The sequence below is a fragment of the Arachis duranensis genome, chromosome 9 (genome assembly GCF_000817695.3).
Source record: "Arachis duranensis cultivar V14167 chromosome 9, aradu.V14167.gnm2.J7QH, whole genome shotgun sequence".
Taxonomy (NCBI): domain Eukaryota; kingdom Viridiplantae; phylum Streptophyta; class Magnoliopsida; order Fabales; family Fabaceae; genus Arachis; species Arachis duranensis.
In genome coordinates, this window is record NC_029780.3 from 73,046,669 (window position 1) to 73,068,450 (window position 21,782).

Here is a 21,782-nt window from a genome sequence, read left to right on the forward strand (position 1 = left end):
AATCCTATTTCAATTCTATGAGAAATTGAAAAGGGATTATGGAATTAAGCTTGAAGATATTTCTCCTAATTCTTGTGAATTTGGGTTTGGGATTGATATGTGACATATAATCAACCCATAGCTTGATTCATGAAATTGTGTTGCTCTAAATCAGAGGCTAATCTTCATCTCTTCTCATGAACAATTAGATCAAGGAATTGGCGATTGATCATGTTAAGAGAGATTGAATTACCAAGGAATTGGAATTTAATCACTTATGATTTACCAAGAGATCAATTATTGCATGATTGAAGTTGAGATGAGAACTATTGATCCTGAGAATGCAACATCTCTTTATCCCAATATTCTTTCCATTCTTAATTTTTATCATTTACTTTTCAGCCATTTACATTCTTGCAAGTTAATTTCTAGGTATTTACATTTCCTTCATTCTACTTTCTTGTCATTTTGTTGCTTTCATTTATTTTAAGTCATTTAAATTCTAGTTTATATTTTGCTCATCATCCCAATATGAATTGTCTAACTAGAATAATCAATTAATCAGTGTTGTCTTAATCCATTACTCTTCATGAGAACGATAACCCACTCATCATGGTATTACTTGAAACAATCTGGTGCACTTGCCTGTAGTTATGCGGAAATTTCGTTTCGAAAGACGGGACTTTTCCTAAAGAAACAGAGTTTTTTCAGAAGTTCAGTGAAGCAGTTACCTCCAAGCACCTCAATTGCATCATCAAGCTCCTCAATCTGTATCATCACTGCATCATTCTCAAGGAAGCACCTCTACTGAGTTAAGCTCGAAGACTCAATCGCAAAAAACCTAGTTTTTGAGCTATTTCTTCTTGGAATTTCAAAATTCTAATTTCCATAGTTAGTCTCAGTTTAGCGAGCCGGAGTCGAATCGCGAAAGAAAAGAAATAATAATATAATATTATTATTATTTGAGCTGCTTAAGCATTATTATATTTTTATTTGATCTGCTTTAGTTAAAACAGGAGATAATTTAGTAATATAATAAACGGGCCCAAAGTCTACTAATGCAGGTTAATGCCAGGAGTTTCTGCTGACTTTAGCAATGCTAATACTTCATCATATATTTTCTATTCTCATGATTATCGTGTTACTAATGTCATCTATACTAGTAGCTCAAATGTTAATCTTTAGATGTACTATCATTTGTGTTCTAATACATCTAGCTTTAATAGTTATCCACCTGAGATATTTGCAACAAACCTTCTTAGTAACCACTAACCTTCTTAGCAGCTCTCTTCTCTTCACTAACCGAACTCAAAGAAAGGAGAAAGAAAATGGTGAAAACTCCATGACCAAGTGATCTTCAAGCTCAATTTTCTTCCTAACCAAAACTCCGATCAAAATTTTGAACCGAATAAAGTGATCCTCTCTTCTTCCTCTTGAAAACCATATAACTTTTTTTGGATCAAAATCAGGTTTGATGGCGGCTCCTCCCTCTTGTTTGGTTCGGCTATGAGGAGCTATGTTCAAACTTGTGTTTTCTTTATGTTTCTTCTTAGATCTCTTGCTTAAGAGATTTGTGAGCCAAGAACCATTTTCAGCAAGGTTAAGGTGAGGAAACCCTTCCTAATTAGCTGTTGATAGTTTGGCCAGTTGGAGATTTTGAGATTTAAAGTTGTTTTTGATTGAATATTAGGAGAAAATTGAGCTAAAAGCTTTCTTCCCGCAGTCGGATTTGGAGCAGCAATTTAAGGTAGGATTTGGTGAAATTAATCTTGATTAATTACGTTCTTGTTGAGTGATTGTTGGATGGTTTGTTTGTGCTTGATTTTGAGTGTTTATATGCTTGATTTATGTTGAAAATTTGATGAAAAGTAAGCTTGAAATTTGGTTGATGTTGCTGTTGGAAAAACCAAAACTCCAACTCATATATGATATGATGCTTAATTGGAGTTGAAATCATGCTGGAAATGATGTGAAAATGTGGCTGGAAACTTGAATTGAAAAGTGGAAAAAATCGGTTATGAGCAAAAATTAAAGCTCATGTTTACTAGCAAGTGCACTGGATCATTCAAGTAATACCACGGTGAGTGGATATTGTTCCCATGAGGATTAAAGAATTGAGCAAATGATTATCAGATTAAATTCCTAATTAGATTAATAAAACTTGATTTGAAGGGGGTAAGATTGTGTCTTGCTGAGAGCTTGAGAATCTTGAATGCTTGAATGCTTACGGACAGAGAGCTTGAATGTTGATTTGAGAGAAGTCAATGATGGTGAGAGTCAAGGGCTTCAGAGATGCTTATGCTTTTAGAAAAATCAAACCTTGTTTACTTATCTTGAAGTTGCAAAGATCTTTCACGTTAAATCTTTAGTAACTGATTTCCAATTCCTTGACTCATTAGTTTCTCAAGCATTAATTAGTCGTCAATTAATTAATCAAGAGATTAAACACAAAAAACTGATTGTAGATTCAAATAAGATTAAAATTAGTCCTTAGATCGAATTATATGTCATGTATTCAAGCTAGTCTTGTCCAGTTAAATCTTAGAAGAAAACACAATTTTAAAAAGTTGTTCTAATCCGAATTATATGTTACTTATTCAAAATTAGAGTTATTGAAAATTATGTATATGTCACACACTAATTGAACCACTATTCCTAGACAAATTCAAAGGGTCATGTGAAAGAGTTTTCCAGCTTTAATTCAAATATCAAATTTTCCAATTATAATTAAAGAATCCAAAAGAGATTAGCATATCTTTTGATACTACTAATCCGAATGAAGAACAAATAACTCAATCATGAAATAGATTAATGCAAAACTTCAAAATAAAATAAACATAGATTGATAACCCATAGAAAATATAAATAGAGCTCCTAACCCTTTAACAAAGGATTAGTTATGCATGAAGTAGTGAAAGAAAAACAAGAAGAAGAGATTACGGAGGAGCCATATGTCCTCTCAGTACTGGGCGTCTATTTTAGTACTGATGAGGGTTTCAAGCATTGTTGTCTGATGAACAGAACTAACAGGGCTTCGCCGCAATCGTTGAAGTATATCGATGGGTCGGCGACTTTGATGAAGACGAAGAGCATGTTGGTATATAATTTTCTAATCTTTGTTAATTGTTACTTGAATTAATTGTTACTTGATTTATTTTATTAGTTGGTTTCAATATGTATAGTCTAAGTTGTTGGACTATGAGATAATATTGGCAGAGACCTTAAAGTATACCCATTCGTTGAAGGCCAACAAGGAGAGATTTGTTGATGGCGGTCTGTGTCTCATTATGTGAGTTTCAATTAATTTTAAATTTGAAATGTCTTCAGTTTAAATTCAATTAACTGTAATCCTAATCACAACGTGTATCACAGAGGAAGACTACACGTAGAGAATGAAGGCCACGACCCAACAATCTCAGCCTAGTGGGGACGACCCCGGCTTCGATGCCTCAATCATTGATCCTGATAGAGTTTGGTGCGAGACCGCTTCTAAGCTCTACACAAATCGTGTCTATGGGTTAAGTTCGTTCTTCTCTAGTGGCCTCCACACCTCAACATTGGCAGCTTCATCTGTCTCTTCCTCTGCTATCATCCTTGTTCACTAATCTAGTAATCTTTTAAAAAAATTTACTTTGACTACTAATTGTGCAAAAAAAATGCATACCATCGAATTTACTGATGGAACAATCCGACGATAAATGGGTGCCATAAAATATAACATGGCGCCATAATTACCATAAAAAAAATTCGACAATAACCAACTGTTTATTTTCGTCGTATTAACTGCAAAATTCGACACAAAATCCGCGATAATTAGCATCGGACGAAATAATTTGTCGGTAAACATTTTCCGGCGTCGTTTATACCGTCAAATTCATTTCGAAAGTAAATCTGACGGTATTCGGCACCTTTCTTGTAGTGCGATGCATGTGAGTGGAATAAAAATGAGGAAACATAAAGAAAATTGGGCATGCTCATTTTGGGTTTGAAAATTAGTTTTAGGTCAAGTGTTTCTTAAAGTGAGAAGCTCCATCCTCACTCTCGGATTCTTCAATTTACGGTTACATTTAGATTAATTTCACTTTAATATTGATTAATATCTTGCAAGACTCAAATTTTACTCTTCAATTTCTACAAAGTTTGATTTGGTTTGTATTTTCTTTCATGCTTTGTACTTACTTAGCTTGTAATGGATTTCTGTTGCTTTGAGTTCTAGTTTAATGGTAATGAATAAATTTATTTTGTTTGCGTTGAAAATATGTTTATTAAGTTGTTCTTTTCTTCTTTGTTGATTTGGAAAATTTGAATATAGATTTTATTTAATTGTAGTGTTGAGTTTTGTTCATATATGCCAAGTGTTTGATGAAATTTCCTTAGTTAATATAGAGTAGTTTTCTTATTAAGCATAGGATTTAGGAGAGCTTTGAGTAGCATAATAAGCTCTTAATTAATTAAAATTGAGGAAACTGAATTGATCTAATTAACATCGCTCTAACTTACTTTTCATAATTTTAGTGGTGGTCTAGTTAGAATCTTGTTAATTTGATTGAGAAACTCTAATAAACTTATCATGATATGCCAATTAACTTATTAGAACAACTTCATCTTAATTGTCTAATGTCTGATAGGATTGAGTTAAACTGAATTGGTTAAGTTAATATCACTCTAACTAACTTCCTACGATTTTAGTGATCGATTGATTATGACTTTGTTAATCTACTTGAGAAATAAACCTATCGTGAGATTGCCGATTGACTTATATTATTAGGAAATTTTATTTATTATTAATATAAAAAAAAATGGCAATGATATACAATCCTAGAAAAAACGTCTAAGCCAAGCTTTCTTTCACTCATATGATTCAGTTTTCTTTGAATTTCTCGAATTTACTCTTGCATTGCCAAATTAATTTTATATTTTTGTAATCAAAATCTCTTCTCATCTTATGATAAATTATAATGTGTTTGCACGAGAGATGATTTAGGCGTAAACTTCCGATTTTGTTTTGAAAAGTAAGGCAATTTTTTTTTTAACTCTAAATTTGATTAGGAAGTAGTTTTAGAATTACTATATCGACACTTATTTTTACTCCAAACTATTTTTCTGCACTAATAAGTCACTATTCAACAAGCTCCCAACCTAATGTCTGAAAGGAACTCGAAAAAAAAAATGATATACCACCAAAAAATATCTCCTCATTCAACTCTTTTTTTTTTTTTACTTTTTCTTTTTTTTGGGATCTTTTTTCCATTCCGTGTTTGTTCTTTTCATTTTTTTAAGAGAGAGAAAGAGAAAGAAAAACGCTTTTTTTGAAAGATTCTATTTTTTGTCAAAATTATTGTATTTGTTTCTATTTTTCGTTTCTCCTTTTTTGTTTTTCTTTAGAGGGACAAATAAAAAATTAATATAAAAAAGGGAAGAAAAAAGAAAGAAAAAAAAGAAACATTAAAAGAAAATCGTATTAAAAGAAAAAGAGAATGAGCAGGAAATAAAAAAACAAAACAGAAAAATATAGAATTTGTGTTTTATCAAAAAAATTATGTTTTTCTCAAATGTTTCTGTATTTTTTAAAAATTTCTATGTTTGTTACAAGAAATATTTGTATTTAGTTTCAAAAAGTAGTTATAGTTTGAAAAAAATTAACATTTTAAAAAATGTTTATATATATAGGTGTAGTAGAATTAATTTCTTATTCCATTATATACATAAAATGATAGTCTCAGACTATGATTCCCCCTTCCCCAAACAAACTTGTTTTGCTAAAAAAAATAATAATAATTAAAATTAAAGGCCCTTTTGTCGCGGCACCCTCCAAACTTGTACTCATGGGAGTTAAGTGACTTAAAGCAAAAATAAATAAATGACATGTTCAAATTATCATTATAAATGATATTCATTCTGTTACATGGAAATTGGTAATCACATGACTCCTTCGTCATTATATGTGTGTTTTGCCATAAACAAAATTTAGAGCAAGAGTGCAGTATACTGATTTTGGTTCATTCAGTTGCCTAATTAATAATGAATCTGCTGGTTGCGTAGGAGCTAGCATATTTTCCAGTTTTAATTCTAGAGTGCAGATCATACTAAAATTTTCTTAATTAATTAGAATATGTATTCCATCTAAAGGCTATGACTCGGATGGAACCATTAGCATTCGAGTGTTATTCCGAAAATTTTATCTGACAATCTGATTCAAAATGATAGAAATTTTAAGAAAAGATATAAGAATGTTATATATTTTTTTTAAATCAAAACTCAAATACAAAATCTGAAAATCTCAAGGTAAGGATTGATATGATAGAGGGATAAAACACAAAAGACGTTTCTAAATTAGTACATTACTGATAAAAATATTCTCTAAATTTATATATTAATAACGAAAAACACTTTAAAAATATTTTAAAATATGACAAAAGATATTTTTAGAACATTTTAAAAGTGACAATAAAATAACAGTAATACAATTTTTTTGTAAATGATAAACGACTTCTATTAATAAATTTGTGAAGTTGATTCGAAATTTTGTAAAAAATATTTGAATAATTATCTAAAAAGTTCATGTAAAAAATCGAATCAAATTTGATTTATAAACCTTTTTTTATTTTTTTAAAAAATATTATTGGCCAATAATAAAAGAATAAAAAAATTGCTTTGACATAAAATTACTTATTTTTAAAGATTAAATTCATTTTGATGTTAAGAAAAAATTTGGGTGAATCTCTAATCAATCAACACCTTCATAAAAATATAGTCATTGACTCTTTTTGGCTACGCTTTTAAAGCATGAAATAAAAAAAGTGTGGTTACAGACCTATTTTTTATAGTGCGTCTAAGAATTTTTATTGTATTTTTAAATATTTTAAGAATTATTTTTTCGTTAAAAAATTTAGAGAATAATTTTGTCTGCAATTTGATAATTTAGAAATATTTTTGTAGGTTTACTGCTGAAAAAAAAACTTTATGAGTGCATTTATTTACAGAATTTAAATTTAAGACTTTCCGCTTCAAAAGTAAACTACCTACCAAACTTTTGTCAATGTTAGATCAGATTGATTGTATACCAAAAACCTAGTAACACAGTAAAAACAACGTTTTCCATGCACCGAAAGCAAAGTTATTAGTGATTCTAATCTATTCCATTCATCAATATTATCATTAATTACGTCCCAATTTTTCTATATATGGCCTCCCAACTAAAAACAACCACCTTATAGTTTGTCATGAAAGTGACAGATCATTAAAAGGGGCTGTGGAGTTTGTGAGAGTTACCATGAGATCAATAAATGTGAGGGTTGAAGGAAAGGGATTTCTTATTGGAACCAAATATTAAAAGTCAACAGGATGGCATGGCGTGGCAGCTGTGGAGGCAGATATTATATATATTTCTCATCGTTATTAATTATAACATTTCACAGTGATCTAAGTCAAACCACAAATCCTCATTAACATGAACGAACATCGGTGTACATGAGGAATGAGAAAGCACAAATTAAAGAAGTCGCATAATGTGACGGTGGATATCATATCATATCGTGTTAATATTAATTAATTTTTTAAATTTTAAATTTTTCATTTTTTAGAAAATATAATTTAATATTTAAGATTTAAGGTTTAGGGTTATAAATAAAATAATTTAAAAAAATTGATTGAATTATTTATTTATTTTGGTTTTTTTTTTTTACTGAAGATAGGGAACAACCTCTTATGTGAATATGGAAAAATTATGTCATTTGAGATATAAAAATTAGTTGTTTCACATAGTATTTGATTTTGCTTATTTGTTAGTCTTTCCATCTTAGGAAAATAAAAAAAAATTACTAATTAAACAATAGTCTCGAACAAATTTGTCATATAAAATTACTCTTCTTTCTAACAGTAGTGTCCTGCTATAAATTTTAATTTGTGTTCTTATTTTTGTGGAGAACCAAATTAGTTATTGTTGACCTAGCAACTTGTTGGTAATTCATGTTTATTGGTAGTATTACTAATAAATGATGTAATAAAATGCTAAACCCATATTTTGACTTTATAAGAAACATGCACATTTTGTAAAGAACTTAGGGATTTCTTTCAGGACTATCCTTGTTTTTATAAAGATATTAGTACCTCTTTTATATGATAATTTATATGGAGTATCCACGCACGTCATGGTTCACTATATAATATGGTTCTACAAAATGTCTACAACCGTGTTAAGTTTAGAACAAAAGAACAGTTGAAATGCCGAATCTTATTTATGACAAATTAAGAATTGCAATAATTATGATGTTATTCATATATAATCTTTCAATATCAACCCCTCTCTAATAGGATCGCAAACAATCACCTCTTAAAAATATAATTATTTATATATTTGTTTTATTAATTTAGATTTTTAAATAAATAATTTTATCATTTTTTTTAAATATGATATTTTATTTATGATGATAAAATAGGATTGTCCATGTCTAGAACAGAGTAAAAAACACGAAAATCTCCAATTAACTCAACAAATAGCTATTATCGGTAAAAAATATGACGACATTAATGGAACTAAGAGAAGAAAAAGTTCTTCAGCACTAGGAATTTGAAAAAAGTTTATCTTTAAAAGTTTAGATTTCAATCCTTAGTGTTCTCCAAAAAAAATTTTCAATGCAAATAATAAAGGAAAAAAAAGATTTAAGAAAAAATTCAAATAAACCAAAAAAAAAACTTGTTGCTTAAAGAGGTATATTAAAGTTATAAAATAAGTAATTTTATGATAGTTTTAGTGTTTTAAATCAGGGATACCGAAAAAAAAAAAAGAAAAAAAAACTTCAAAGCATTAGTACCTAAACTTTATTTAGTGGTGTTTATTTTTTTCTTAAACAACCAAAACTTAAAATTTTTTAGACAAAATTTAAAGATGTTACTCTAACGTATAGAGAAGTACAAGATCATTCTGGCAACAACACAAAAATCATGGTCCTTAGCGCTCTTTTTCACCGATATGCTTTTGTCTTTCCAACACACACAACAGAAAATGCTAAATGATGCTTTTATTTCATTGGTGACATCTCCTGCAGTGATATTGAAGACATGACTTACGCAAACGCGTTGACTTTTTCTATCATTCAATTCACTATAAAATTTTGTCATACTACACATTTTTGAAAAATAAAATTTGCACCACACTTCATTTTTTTATGGATTCTTCACTTTTGTATGTTTTTTTCTTACTTTTTCAATCCATACTTGTTTTGTAAGTCTGAAATCACTCAACAAACACATCAAGGCATCAAATAGAATTAAAGTGAATTAAATTAAGCAAATTAAGGGGTTAAAAAGTATGTTTTCACTCTTAAATACAATTTAGGAAGAATTCACAAAATCATGCTATTTTAGTGAATAAATGTAGGATAGGTTGATAAAATTCACCCAATTCAAAATAAGATAAACCATAAAATTGTGGTTTATCAACCTCCCCACACTTAAACCAAATATTTCTTCATGCTTAACATCAAGAAAGATACAAAAAAGAGGTATCAACATTTATTCAATGCAAACTATCTATATGCACTCTATTTATATGCATGCAACTATTATACCTAATATTATCTAACTATCTATACGTCTACTTAGTCAAAGTAAATCAATTTCCAAAAAAGCATAGATAAGAAAAAAGGGCCAAAGCAATAGCAACCAAGTCAAATTCACAATTGAATTGAGTCATATAAAAAATGTACAAACTTGCAAGATAAGAAATAATCACAGGTAAAAACATAAAATTGAGCAATTGAACCCCTCACTGGATGTGCAAACACTCTAGTCGCTCAAATGTTTAGGTTCGATCCACTCAATTCTCCTCTAATCATGCTTTCTAAGGTTTGTTCTTCATCTAAAAATCAACAAATATTTAATGCATGCATGCAAGTATCGTGAAGACTTTTCAAGGTTGTAATAGGGCCAAGGGTAAAGGTAAGGATATATATGGTTAAGTGAGCTAGAATTTGAATCTTTGATTAACCTAAGCTCTCACCAAAGACATATAACAACCTATACAATTCTAATATCAAGCCCATAATCTTACTTTTCATATACACTTATGCATTCATTCAAGTAGAAAAATATACGTAGTTGTCAATGTATATGGTTTACACAATTGATGCATAAGTATGTCCCCAATTTTCAAGATATTCAATACAATTACAAAACATACCTCTAACAACCAGTGTTCTCAATCTTTCCCACATGTAAACATTACACAATCTCACTAGGCTAAGTTAATCAGAGATCCAAATTAAGGACATTTATTAGTTTTTCACTTAAGACTAGTAATGTGCTAAATTAAGAACAAAAGGGAATTAATAAGGCTCAAAGTGGGCTAACAAAGAAAGATAAAAGAGTAAGACTATTTGGGGTAAGTGAACTAATTGAAATGAATGCCTCAATCAGATAAATGCATATATACACTAAATAATGGACATAAAGAATTAAACAAATCAATTATTGCAATCATAGAAAGAGAATACACACAAGAAAGAAAATAGCAGTTATATGATGCAACCACACAATTAGACTCAAAACTTACAAGGTTATGTGTTCTTAGCTCAAAAATCATATTCCACAATGTATAATTCAAGCAAGTTTCAATGAAAAATATCAACTCAATTCAATTGAAATTTCAATGCTCTATGTAAAAAGAAGTTTTCTTGGAAATTTCATTAAATTTACTACACTTATTCTATATACATGTATATATAATGTGATTGAATGGAATTTTCAAAAGAAATCCTAAGTTTATTTCCTAATTTCAATTAAACCAATTCATCATATGTATAGGAGATCAAACTAGGTTCAATTATGCATATTGTCCAATCAGAATCATAACTAAAAGCTAAAAAGCATATATCCAAGCTAAAATAAAATAAAGTGTAAAAGTATGCATCACTAAAATAGAAAGCTAGGTTATGTACAAGCAAAGATAAAAAGTGCAATAAACTAAAAAGATGTTCAAAATAATAAAATATATACAAAATATCTATAAAGCATAATAAAAAAACTAAAGCTAAAGTGTTTGGAATGGAAATTGTCACGCAAAATACACCGCCGATGAGTCAGACGACCGTTCCACACTTAAGAATTAGTATCGTCCTCAGTGCTCCTGAAGTCAAGCAGAGTGGAAGGAGTCGTTGCTATCCTAAGCTAGTGCATCCTGCTCCTCCTCCTTCTCACTATGCTCGGAGGGAGTGTCCGGCCTTACCTTAACTTACTAAGTTGGGGATTTTCTCACTCTATCACGGCCTCCGGCCTAATTTTCATATCAACTCCTCAACAGGCAATCAAATCAAAACATTTATTCAATCATAATTTCATTCAAACTCAATTAAAATCATACTCTTTTTGCAATTTCACATCTCATCAACACTTAATCATCAATCAACATATACCACAATTTTCACTAAACCAAAAATTCAACCACAACGATTCAATAATAATCCTAAGCCCACTAGCCTAGGATTTCATGTCACATTACTTTTTATTTATCTAAAACTTAAACCCATACCTTAATATCGCAAATTCAAGCATCCAAGCTTCCCTTCCAAAATTTTCAAGCACCCAAATTGACTCGTACTAATGTCCAAGATCAAATTTCACAAGTCCTCCAAATCAAGCTTCTAATTACTCAATCTAACACTATATCATGTAATTTGGCATAATATCAAAACTAAGGATCATATAAATTGACAAACTAAGAGGAAAAAAAGAGATCTTTATCTTTACCCACTGAAGGAAAGTACCAAGAACATATGCTAGAGAACTCCTATAACATCAAAATCACTAAAAATTCTCAATACTCAATCTCAAAGCACAAATTCAAACTTAAATGTGAAATTAGAGCAGGGATTTTGAGTTACTCACCAAACTAAAGAGAATTAAAGAGGAGGAGATAAGCTTTGCGTGGCCGCAAATGATGCAGCGATCGGAGCTCCATAGCAAAAGTTATGGTGACTTGAAAGTGAAGGAAGTTATGGTTAGTTCTTCCCCTATCTCTATTCTCTTCTCCACGAGATCTCTCTCTCTCCCAAAATGTGGGGTAGGTGGTGAATTTCATTAAGTTGAGCTTATATATGTGGGGCTTGGGCTTTGGGCCTAACATGGGCTCGTTTGGTGATTGTTGGCTTGTTTAGTCCAACCTTGGGCCAAAACCTTTAAAATAAGTATCAGGTTTTCTATTGTAAATATTTTTCTCATTATTTCTACATTTTCAATTTTTCTCACTTGCAGTACCGAATAGATTTAAGACGGTATGGACAATTTTTAACACCGATACATATTTTTTCTAAAATAATTATATTTTCACGCTCAATTTAATTTTCTTAATTCAAATTTTATTGTTAAATTTCTAAATTATAAAGTCTAATATTTTTACATATTTCAGGTATCTTAATTCCAATTAATGTAGTTTTAATTAATTAATTTAATTAATTCAATTTCTTCGAATTTTACAACTATCATATCACCTCTTATATTGACATTCACATTGAATATGATAGGATTTATATACACAAAACTTGGAGGCTATGACACAGCAATATTAACAAGTGACTGACGACAACAACCCCTAAAGCGTATTCGTTGTAGATATTGATGTTGTGTAGTGCTAGACCGAATCCAAGCTATAGAAGAACCGCATCTTCGGAGTCGGGTTGCTCTTCATCAGTAACCTACATACGTCCACCTTAAGAGCTTTCTCGACCTCGACCACCAGCCCTGCATATCCATAAGGTGTATTGGATTTGCGTGAGCAGCGCTGGAGCCTGACCCAGAGCCTAAAAGATCAGAGTTAGCAGCTTTATTTGGCTGAGTGGATGTACGAGGAACTCCTTTCACACATAGCGGTGAAGGATGCTAGGGATGCGAAGTCAGAGTCCATGCGGCAGGAGCTTACAAAGGAGCTACAGAACATATAGCCCATGCAGTAGCAAATGGGCATCTACCATGAGCAGATGCGTGTAAGGAACAACATTACTAGAGGCGACACATCCCCATATACACTTGCACCAGCCCAGACACCAGCATCCACAGTAGTGTCGTCACATCGGGACCAGTAGTACTGATGCACCACTATTTTGTGGTATATCTTGAGCTTAATTGAGTGGATTTTATCCATTATTCTCACATTTATTCACAAAATTCGCATGTTTTACACTTTCTTTTCTAATTTTGTGCTATGATTGAAAATATGCCTCTTTGGCCTTAAATTTGCTATGTTTAACCCTCTCTTATTACCATTTGATGCCTTGACATGTGTGTTAAGTATTTTCAGAGATTACAAGGCAGAAATGGCTTAGAGGATGGAAAGAAAGCATGCAAAAGTGGAAGGAGTACAAGGAATTGAAGGAATTGCAAAGCTGTCAAGCCTGACCTCTTCGCATTCAATTGATCATAACTTGAGTTACAGAAATCCAAATGAGGTGGTTCTAGTTGCTTTGGAAAGCTAACGTTCGGGGCTTCAAAATGATATATTATTTATCATAATGGCCGTACAGTTAAGCGACACGCACGCGTGCATCTCCCAGCGATTTTTGGGCTATTTTTTACCCAGTTTTTAGCCCAGAAAACACAAATTAGAGGCTGCAGAGTAAAGGAATCAGGAGATAATTATCATTATTCATAATTTAGGTTTTAGATGTAGTTTTCTAGAGAGAGAGGCTCTCTCCTCTCTCTAAGTTTTAGGATTCCTAGTTTTATGCTTTTGAGTTGGATATTGACAGCGTTACTACCTCCGTGAAGTTTTTATTATTCTAGTTTGTTTTCTATTTCCTTACTCTTTTATTTCCTATTTACTTTGTTTGGAGTTATATGGATACCTTCGATTTTGGAATTAATTAATGCAAGGATACTTTTCTATTTAATCTCTTTATTTGTTGATTATTTTCAATTGAGTTTTATTACCATGTCCTCTTTCTACTCCCTTTACATGTATGCAAAATTGGCATCCATATCAATGAAGTAGGCTCTCAACTTGACTTTGGAGTTAGATTAATATTTGGAGACCCTTGAGTTGGAAGACTCAAGAGTTAAATTGTAATTGAAAATTGTTGGCTAGCTCTCTAGTCACTAACGGTAATCCTTCCCAATGGAAAGGATTAGGACTTGTGAAATGAAGTCAGCTCAACTACTTGACTTTTCTTCATTCGTTGAGGGTTAACTAAGTAGAAACAACAACCTATTACTATTAATCTTGGAAAATCCAACAAGGATAGAACTTCCAATTAATCTTCTCCTAGCCAAAGCTTTTTATTTTAATTATATAAACTTCTCGTTAATTTTCATTGCTTTTATTTATTATCAGTTATTTTTCCATTCCTCAATTCTAAAACTTCTCAGAAAACTCACAACCAATAATAAGAACACTTCCCTACAATTTTCCTTGAGAGACGACCCGAGGTTTGAATACTTCGGTTATTACTTTTTAGGGGTTTTGTTACTTGTAACAAACAATCTTTTGTATGAAAGGATTCTTGTTAGTTTAAAAGCTATACTTTCAACAAGAACTTATTTGTGAAATTCTAGACCACACAAAAATCCGTTCATCAAGAGGACGATGACAACTACGACGACCCATAGGGTCTATTGTTTTTATTAGTGTATAGTTTTCTTGTGACGAGATTACTTTAGTACATCATAGTTTTTTATTTTAATCACAAATTTAGTTTTCATTAATTTTTATTTAATTTTAAACGGGTTATATATGTGATAATCATACATAAAAAATAAAAAACAAAAAATATTTTTAATTAAAAAGTATTACCATTAGAATTATCGATATAAAGTTAGCCATTTTGCAATGCTTACTATTGAAAATTTCTGATAGTAATTAGCATCAAAAGACTAAAATTCGTCGGTAATCATTTATCGGTGATGGTTTTTGATGATTTTTATAATGTAGAAAAGCCTTTGAAAAACAAATAGGGGAAATCAGGAATGGAAATTACAAAATTTCTATAGAGGACAGCAACCCTAGGAATCCTAGACAAGAAGATATGAAAAAGAATAATATGAAAATTGATGTGTCAAAACCCATACAATCAACTAGTTGGCACTGGAGGTATAGAGAAAAAGGAAGACTAAAGGCTGAACAAGAAGACAAGACAAGAAAAACATATAAAACATAAAAGATGGAATACCCTACTTTGTGGAGCTTGTGAGTGATGAAGATGATAAAGAATATAAAACAGAGGCTGAGGATAATATAAGGGTAGGAAGTGGAATTGATAAAAAATTTAGAATCAAGTTCAAATGATGCAGCGGTAACAATATCAAGTTCTGTCATTGAAACTCATGCTAAAGAGAGTATCATGGCTGAGAAGGTGGGCTTTATCATGCCTCAACCTCAACCATGAATATCATAAGCTGGAATTGTCGAGGTCTAACAGCCGCCTCGACAATTTTTTAACTTTTAGGCTTCTATAAAATGACAAAACCAAATGTGATCTTTTTTATAGAATCTATATCTAAGTTAGATAAGATAAATAGACTTAAAAAAGTTTTTTCAGTTTAAAAACACTTTTTGTGATGAATTTCGGAAGTTGTCCAGTGGTCTTTGTTTTGGAACAGTAATGTTAATATTATTGTTTATGCTTGGTGTGATAATTACATAAAAGTGATAGTGTAAGATATAAATGAGGAAGAATCGGAAATAACTTTTGTGTATGGTAATCCCAATTTTAAAAACAACAAAAGATTATAAAAGAAGTTGTCTGCGGCTATCTCAAACATAAATGAGCCACAAGTGTAGATAAGGGATTTAAATCACACCTTATGTCAAGACGAACAAATAGGACTCCATCCTAAACAAAAAATTGAAATTGAGGAGTTCAAGGATTTTGTAAATCAGAATAATCTTATAGATCTTGAATTGAAAGGAGAAAAATATACACGGTTCAGTAACCTAAGAAAAGGAGTCATTATCAAGAAAAAATTAGATAGAGCACTAGTTACATAGAAAATGAAAGGATTTATTTCCAAATGCAAGATTAATTTCTCATCCATCCATTAACTCATATCACTGTCTGTTGTATTTGGAATGTAAGCCGAAAGGAAAAACCACTAATAGCTTTAAATAGCTTTAAATTTGAAGCTTTTTTTTTTTGAATTGATCGCAATGAATATGATGATATGATAAAAAAAGGATGGAAGATTGAGGTGAGAAGGAAGGGATTTTGGGACCAATTCATCAAAAAGTGAGACAATTGTAGGTCAATACTGTAGAAATAGAGCAAAAATACTTTTGAGAGGGCAGATAAAGATATCATTAGATTGAAAGATAAATTAAGAGAATTGTAAGAGGCAAATTTGGATGAAGAGAAATAGTTGTAGGTGAAGATAATCAAGGGAAAGATCACACAACTTTGAAAACAAGAAGAGAAGCACGGAGGACAAAGATCAAGACTAAAATTTTTGAAATGGGAAAATAAGAACATCGCCTTCTTCCATACTGGATAAGGCTTCTATTGTTGTCTCTTGTCTTGGTGCTGGCTAATTTGGAGAGGGCATCAGCTCGGGCGTTGTATTTCTGAGTTATATGTCGGACCTCTCCTTCTGAGAATTATGCTAGTTGTTCTCATGATTCATCTAAGTATTTCTTTATGTTGGGGTCCTTAGCTTGATAGGTACCATTACTCTGTGAAGTTACCACTTGAGAGTCACTAAACGTTATCTACCTTTCAGTCTCCACTTCTTTAGCCAGGTTCAAGCCAGCATGTAAGGCTTCATACTCTGCTTGGTTATTAGAAGTGAAAAAATCAAACTTTAGTAAAAGTTATATCTGAGTTCCTTTTCTGCTTTCCAAGATAACGTCAGTCCCACTGCCGGCTTTATTGGATGACTCGTCTACATATAGATTCCATCAAGTTGGGCCTCCTTGACTTTCAGTATATTCAGCAATTAAGTCGGTGAAATTTGAAATTTGATTATTGTCCGGACTTTATACTTTAGGTCGAACTCGGAGAGCTCCACAGCCCATTGCAGCATCCGTTCTACTAGGTTCGTCTTTTGTAGAATGTATTTCATTGGTTGATTAGTGCGAACCTTTATGGTGTGAGCTTGGAAATAAGGTCGGAGCCTTCGAGAGGTATGAATAAGGGCATATGCAAACTTTTTTATCTTTTGATAGTTCAATTCTGCTCTTTGTAAAGCTTTGCTGACAAAGTACATAGGTTGCTGCCCATTTTCATCTTCTCAGATCAAGGCTGAAGCTATAGCCCGACTTACCACTGCCAGGTAGAGAACGAGCTCTTCACCTGCTATAGGTCAGGTAAGTACAGGGGGTTGTCCCAAGAAGGCTTTGAAGTCTTAGAAGGCTTTCTCGCATTCTGAGGTCCACTCAAATTGCTTTCCCTTTCTAAGAATTGGGTATAAGGGTAATGATTTTAGTGCTGACCCTGCTAGAAATCTAGATAGTGCTACCAACCTTCCATTTAGTTGTTGAACTTCTTTAAGACAGGTCGGACTCTTCATATCTAGTACGGCTTTGCACTTGTTCGGGTTTATTTCTATGCCTCTTTGGGTTAGCATGAAGCCTAAGAATTTTTCGCTTCTACTGCGAAGGTGTATTTTAAGGGGTTTAGCTTCATCCCATGCTTCCTTATTGTAGAGAACACCTCAGAGAGATCGGACAAGAGTGTCGAGTCAACCTTAGTTTTAACAAGCATGTCGTCCACATATACTTCCATAAGTTTTCCTATGTGAGGGAAAAATACTTTGTTCATTAGTCGCTGGTATGTGGCGCTGGTATTCTTTAATCCAAAAGGCATTACTACATAACAATAGTTAGCTTTTGGAGTAATGAATGAGGTCTTCTCTTGGTCTGGCTCGTACATCGGGATTTGGTTGTATTCCGAGTAGGCATCCATGAAGGTCAGGTATCAATAGTTGGAGGTTGAGTCGACCAGGGCAATTGATGCTTGGAAGGGGGTATGGATTCTTAGGACAAGCCTTATTGAGGTCGGTATAATCGACACACATTCTCCATTTTCCATTTTGTTTCTTTACCAAAACTTCATTGGCTAGCCATAATGGATATTTTACCTCCCTTATGAATCCTGCTTCTAGTAGGGCTTAAACTTGTTCCTCCACGACTTGTGTCCTTTCAAGCCCGATGAGTTACTTTTTCAAAACTTCTTCTATATTATCCCCTATATTCGTTGTTTTTTCAGAGTGATCTCCAATTTGCACTTCTTCCACCTTCCCTCCGAGTTGGGGATGCAGTTCTTCCCGAGTTTGAATACCTCCAAGTTTGATGGTATTGATTTCATTTTCCCCAGAACTGTCTTTTAAATTAAGACTTTCATTGCATCACTTACGTGCTAGCTTCTGATCTTCCTTTATGGTGGTAATCCCTTCTGTTGTAGGAACCTTCATGCATAAGTGGAGTGTAGAGACAATAGTTGCAAGTCAGTTCAAGGTTGTATGCCGAGGTGATATCAACCAAAATGTAGTTGATGCTCAATGTTTTAGACTTTGTGCCTTTTTCAAAGGTGGTGTATAGAGAAATCTACCCGAGAGGTCAAATCGGCATGTCCTCTAGTCCAAAAAGGCCATCCGGGTATGCTTTTAGATCATTTTCTTTCAATCCGAGCTTGTCGAAAGAGGTTTAAATAGTATATCCGTTGAGCTACCTGATAGGCAAAATTGTGACTCATACTTTTCACAACTCGAACAATTCCTAGTAATGGCTCCAAAAACGTGGTGCATAATACTACGGTTCACACACATTCTTCACAACTTCGCACAACTAACCAACAAGTGCACTGGGTCGTCCAAGTAATAAACCTTACGTGAGTAAGGGTCGATCCCACGGAGATTGTCAGTATGAAGCAAGCTATGGTCATCTTGTAAATCTCAGTCAGGCGGATAATAATGGTTATAATGGTTTTCGAATATAAAGATAAATAAAGCATAAAATAAAGATAGAGATACTTATGTAATTCATTGGTGAGAATTTCAGATAAGCGCATGAAGATACTGTGTTCCTTCTAAATCTCTGCTTTCCTACTGCTTTCATCCAATCATTCTTACTCCTTTCCATGGCAAGCTGTATGTAGGACGTCACCGTTGTCAATGGCTACTTTCCATCCTCTCAGTGAAAATGGTCCAAATGCACTGTCACAGCACGGCTACTTGATAAACCACTATTTTATGGTTTATATTGTGTTTAATTGTGTGGTTTTATCATGATCCTTACCCACTTATTCATTAAATTAGCATGCATTTAGATTTCTTTCCTGAATTTATTACATGGTTGAAAACTGCTTCTTAGAGACTTTAATTATGTATTTTTAATTCTCCTTTATTCCATTCGATGCCGTGATCTGTGTGTTGAGTGTTTCAGGCTTTACAGGGCATGAATGAATGGGAGATCAGAAAAGAAGTTGGCAAAAATGGAAGGAACACAAGAATTTGAGGAGATAACCAGCGAGAAGTGACGCGGTCGCATGGCTCACGCGACCGCGCGAAGGGGAGCAAATCGCAGTGACACGGCCGCATGGCTCACACAGCCACGCAGATTGGAAAAGCTCAAGCAACGCGGTAGCGTGGACGACACGGACGCGTGGCATGGAAAAGCGCGAGTGACGCGTCCGCATGGGTGACGCGATCGCGTGACATGTGCGATCTGCATAATCTACAGAATTCGCTGGGGGGCAATTTTGGACCTGATTTTGACCCAGCTTTTGGCCCAGAACAGCAGACTAGAGCCAGAGAACATGCAAAAACAAGAGAACATTCATTCTACACAGTTTTTAGTTTGAGATCTAGTTTTTCACTCCTCCTCTAGGCTTTTCTCTTTAGGTTTTAGAATTTAGTTTTCAATTTGGTCTTAGCATTGGAACATTGAGAAGGGCTATTTCCTCATCAAGACTTCGTCATTCTAGTTCGTTCTCTTAACTTGGTTTATTTCTTCCATGTTCTTTGCTTTGTTCAATTTTGTCATTTCAATACTTTTATGATTATTTAATACAAGAATTATTTCTTTCATTTTAACCCATTCTACCTTCCAATAATCATGTCTTCTTTTAATTCCCTTTCATATGTTATGGATTTATTATTTACAATGAGCGAGTAGTTCCCCTCACTTGATGGGGAGTTGATTGAAAGGAACTCTTGAGTTGGAAGGATTGAAAGAGAATTTGTAATTGGGTTAACTGTTGGGTTGCTATCTTGTCACTAACACCAATCCCTTTGAACTAAGTGGGTTGCAACTCGTGAACAGATCTATCATTCCAACTTGTTTGACTTTCCTTTACCTAGTGAAGGATAACTAAACAGAACAACCATTAATTATAAATTAATCCTAAAATCACTCCATTAATAATAGAGATTCCAACTAATCAACTCCCAGTCAAGGCTTTTATTTATATTATTCAAATTTCTTCAATTTAATTTTCCATCTACTTAACTCAACTTTTTGGAAACATCTAATTAATAAAATAGCATACTTTCCTGCAACTCGTTGGGAGACGACCTGGGACTCAAACTCCCAGTAATTTTTAATTTAAATTCTCTGTGACATATTTCTAAATTGATAGGCAGATTTTCGGTGAGTTAAGAACTATACTGGCAACGTAATTAATTAATTAATTAATTAATAATTTTTAATTCACCACTTTCTGTGCTCCATCAATTTTTGGCGCCGTTGCTGGGGAGTTGCAATAGAGTGCTAAAGTTATTAATTAGAATTTATTTATTTTCATTTTATTTTATTGTTTTTAGTATGAGCTGCGTATTTCTTTCGTCAAATGACGCGTTCACTACCTGACCCCAACTTGCCAATATTTGATCCTGAAATTGAAAGGACTATTTCACGAATAAGGCGAGCTAACCGTCGGTTAGTCCTCTTTGAGGACGAATCTGCACCGTCAGTTGAGGAAGAAACTAGCCCCTGTTCTACTGATTCGGTTGTTTTACGTGCAAAAGACATGGCAGCTAGGAGAGTTACCATCTAGGAGGAAGGAGCTCCTGATTTTACGATGCAACCGTTTCAAGCGCATCATCCAGCGGTAGCTACAGATTTCGAAATAAAGACCGCACTGCTAAATTTGATGCCCAAGTTTCATGGCTTACCTGCTCAAGAGCCCATCAAGCACTTGAGAGATTTCCAGGCAGCCTGTTCTACTGTCAGGCGTGATGGTACTGATGAAACTTCAATTTTGCTAAAAGCTTTCCCGTTTTCTCTTGAGGGAAAAGCAAGAGAGTGGTACTACACTCAACCTCTAGCAAATGTATCCAACTGGGATACACTCAGAAAGGAGTTTTTAGAGAAATTTTTTCCATCTGAAGTTACTGATAAACTGAGGAAGGATATCTCCACCATTGTTTAGGATGACAATGAGTCTCTCTTTGAATACTGGGAGCGCTTCAATAATCTTCTAGAAGCATGCCCCCACCACAGAATTGATAAGATGGTGTTACTCAGCTATATCACACAGGGTATGAGGCCCCAAGATAAGACCACATTGGAAAGTGCTAGCAATGGGTCTATGAAGAAATACAAGACCACTGATGAGGCATGGCAATTGATGAGTGGATATTTTATACCCTTTTTGGGGGTAATTTCATGTAGATGTTAGTATATTTTAATTAGTTTTTAGTAGAATATTATTAGTTTTTAGGCGAAAATCATATTTCTGGACTTTACTATGAGTTTGTGTATTTTTCTGTGATTTCAGGTATTTTCTGGCTGAAATTGAGGGAGCTGAGCAAAAATCTGAGTTAGGCTGAAAAAGGACTGCTGATGCTGTTGGATCCTGACCTCCCTGCACTCAGAATGGATTTTT

At 33.1% G+C, this 21,782-nt stretch overlaps 1 non-coding gene across 1 annotated transcript; it reads right to left on the bottom strand.

Annotated features, from left to right (window-relative positions):
* Positions 1-21,293: 21,293 nt before the first annotated feature.
* On the bottom strand, positions 21,294-21,400 carry LOC127742342 (small nucleolar RNA R71). Its single transcript, XR_008003531.1, has one exon. It is a non-coding gene; the product is annotated as a small nucleolar RNA R71 (small nucleolar RNA).
* Between the last annotated feature and the right edge of the window lie 382 nt (positions 21,401-21,782).